This window comes from Bubalus bubalis, chromosome 10 (assembly GCF_019923935.1).
Source record: "Bubalus bubalis isolate 160015118507 breed Murrah chromosome 10, NDDB_SH_1, whole genome shotgun sequence".
NCBI lineage: Eukaryota > Metazoa > Chordata > Mammalia > Artiodactyla > Bovidae > Bubalus > Bubalus bubalis.
Genome location: NC_059166.1, coordinates 100,262,276 through 100,265,995, shown reverse-complemented (window position 1 = coordinate 100,265,995; position 3,720 = coordinate 100,262,276). Strand labels below are relative to the sequence as shown.

General features: G+C 36.1%; 1 pseudogene; it reads left to right on the top strand.

Annotated features, from left to right (window-relative positions):
- Positions 1–1,973: 1,973 nt before the first annotated feature.
- LOC102412588 lies at positions 1,974–3,041 on the top strand (annotated as a pseudogene).
- The last annotated feature ends 679 nt before the right edge of the window (positions 3,042–3,720 follow it).

Sequence of the window (3,720 nt, the reverse complement as noted above, 5' to 3'; positions counted from 1 at the left end):
AAGTCTGAATTTGGCAGTAAGGAGTTCATGATCTTAGCCACAGTCAGCTCCCAGTATTGTTTTTGCTGACTGTATGGAGCTTTTCCACCTTTGGCTGAAAAGAATATAATTAATCTGAATTTGGTGCTGATCATGTGTTGATGTCCTTTTGTAGAGTCTTCTCTTGTGTTGTTGGAAGAGGGTGTTTGCTATGACCCGTGTGTTCTCTTGGCAACATTCTGTTAGCCTTTGCCCTGTTTCATTCTGTTTTCCAGGGCCAGTTTTGCCTGGTACTCCAGGTGTTTCTTGACTTCCTACTTTTGCATTCCAGTCCCCTATAATGAAAAGGACATATTTTTGGTGTGTTAGTTCTAAAAGGTCTTTTATGTTCATGGAACTGTTCAACTTCAGCTTCTTCAGTATTACTGGTCTGTGCATAGACTTGGATTACCATGATATTGAATGGTTTGACTTTGACATAAACAGATCATTCTTTCGTTTTTGAGATTGCTTTCAAGTACTGCATTTTGGACTCTTTTGTTGACTATGATGGCTACTCCATTCTTTTAAGGGATTATTGTCCACAGTAGTAGATATAATGGTCATCTGAGTTAAATTCACCCATCTCAGTCCATTTTAGCTTGCTGATTCCTATGATGTTGATGCTCACTCTTGATATCTCCTGTTTGACCCCTTCAAATGTGCCTTGATTAATGGACCTAACATTCCAGGTTCCTATGCAATATTGTTGTTTACAACTTTGGACTTTGCTTCCATTACCAGTCACATCCACAGCTGGTAGTTGTTTTTAGGGTCTTTTTTATTTCCATTCAAATTATGGAATTATTTGTTTTACCTCTATGAAAAATACCATTGGTGGTTTAATATGGATTGCATTGAATATATAAAAATGCTTTGGGAAATATAATCATTTTCACTGTAGTAACATGCCATAGCTTTCCATCTTTATGTGTCATCTTTTATTTCTTTCATTAATGTCTTATGCTTTTTCTGCAAACAGACTTTTTGTTTCTTTAGGTAAATATTTTCCTCATTCCTAAGTATTTTATTTTTTTTTGTTTCAATGATGAATGGGATTGCTTCCTTAATTTCTCTTATTGATTTTTGTTATTGTATAGGAATGCAAAGGATTTCTGTGTATTAATTTTCCATCCTGTGACTTTACTTAACTGATTAGTTCTACTATTTTTTTTATGCCATCTTTATGGTTTTCTATATAGAGAATCATGTCATCTCTCAACAGTGAGAGTTCTTCTTCTTTCTTTCCAATTAAGATTCTTTTTATTTCTTTTTCTTCTCTGACTGCTTTGGCTAGGATTTCCAAAACTATGTTGAACTATAGTGGCAAAAGTGGACACCCTTGTCTTATTCCTAATTGTAGAGGTAACACTTTTAGTTTTTTGCCATTGAGGATAATATTTGTTGTGGGTCTCTACTTGTTTTTGTGGATCTCTATTTATTGTTGTGGTCTCTATTCTGTAGAGTTATGTTCCTTCTATGCCTTCTGTCCTCCATTGAGGATAATATTTGTTGTGGGTTTGTCATATATGGCCTTGTGGGTTTGTCATATATGTCATATATGTGGTCTCTATTCTGTAGAGTTATGTTCCTTCTATGCCTACTTTCTGGAGAGTTTTTGTCATAATTGTGTATTGAATTTTGTCAAAGACATTCTCTGCATTTATTGAAATGATTATGTGATTTTTATCTTTCAACTAGTCAGTACAGTGTATCACACTGATTGATTTGTGTGTATTGAAGAATTTTTGCATCCCTAAGATAAATACCACTTGATCTTGACTCATGATATTTTTAATGTATTGTTGGATTCAGTTTGCTAAAATTTTGTTGAGGACTTTTGCATCTAAATTCATCAGTGATATTGGCCTATAATTTTCTTTATTTTTGTGGCATCTTTGTCTAGTTTTGGTAGGGCAATGGTGGCCTCATAGATGAGTTTGGAAATTTTCCTTCTTTCTTAAGCAATTTTCTAGAAGAGTTTGAGCATGATAGATGTTAGCTCATTTCTAAAGTTTTGGTAGAATTTGCCTGTGAAGTCATTTGGCCCTTGGCTTTCCTTTGAGGGATGATTCTTGATTATTGTTTCTCAACTGCACATGAAACATTTTCTAGGATAGATTACATCTTGGGCCCACAATTCAAGCCTCAGTAATTTTTAAAAAAACTGAAATCATTTTAAAAATATTTTCTGAACACAGCACTGCAAGATTAGGTAACAACTATAAGAATTAAAAACTATTAAGAAAACAAAAAACAAAAAACAAAAACACAAGCACATGGAGACTAAACAACATGATTATGAATAGCCAACAGATCATTAAGAAAAGTAAAATATGCCTAGGAACAAATGACAATGAAGGGATGACAACGCAAAACCTATGGTGTCCTCCATTTTGTGGATGCCAGGTATGCGAGAGCATCTGGGAGTTTGAGGAGGGAAAGGACCAGGAAGACCTAAGGTTTTATGGATTTGAACCTCCACATTTCTAACCCAAGATTTCAAAATGCATCATGATTCTTGTCCTTTGGACTGTAAAGTTTATGTAGATAATCTTGGAAACAATGGTAACAAGACATAATTAGAATGAGATTTTGGCTATTATGGACCACTCTGAAGTGTGTGCTTTGCTAGAAACCCTCCCAGGTTTGCTTTTGTTGCATTTGAAGATCCCCGAGATGCAGCTGATGCTGTCCGAGAGTTAGATGGAAGACTCCTAGGTGGCTGCCAAGTTAAGAGTGGAATTGTCAAATGGTAAAAAGAGAAGTCAAAATCGTGGCCCAACTCCTTCTTGGGGTCATCACTCTTGAGATGGTTATTGGAGGAGGAGTCCCCCACGTAGACGCAGATATCCAAGTTGGAGAAGCTCCTCCCACAGCTGGAGCAGGTCCCTTTCTAAAGATAGGAGAAGAGAGAGATCACTGTCCGGGGAGAGAAATCACAAGCACTCCCAATCTTTCTCTAGGTCTCAGTAGGTCAAATGAAAGGTAATAGAAGACCAGTTTGCAAGAGGAGTGGTGTACAGGGAATAAATTCATCTGACAGAAATATATGAGAATGGCATTGAAACATGTAAAATATCATGTATGAAACGAGTTGCCAGTCCAGGTTCGATGCACGATACTGGATGCTTGTGGCTGGTGCACTGGGACGACCCAGAGGGATGGTATGGGGAGGGAGGAGGGTTCAGGATGGGGAACACATGTATACCTGTGGCGGATTCATTTTGATGTTTGGCAAAACTAATACAATTATGTAAAGTTTAAAAATAAAATAAAATTAAAAAAATATGCAATGAAAAATCATGTTTGTTTGTTTGTTTGTTTAGACTTCATAAGCTTAATGCATTTTGAAAATGTTTTAGCTGTTCACATTTGTTTGTTGGAACAGTGACACACAAAGGTGTAACTTTCTATGGCTTGAAATGGATCAGATGAGGCATGTAATATCAATAATTATTACTTTACAATGTTCCCTCAAGTAAAACTGAATTTGCTTTGAAATTTAGTCTTGCATAGACTGATAATAAACCTCTAACTCCTGACCAGCTAAAGTTGATGTTTAACACTATGGAAACAAAAACTGGCAAAAATTGGAAGATTTTTTCAACATAGCTGGGATATGGTATGCAGCTGTTGTTCAGCAGTTTTTAAAAGCTGCGGTGAACACAAAGCCAGCCAGAAAAATTAAAACTGCACCCT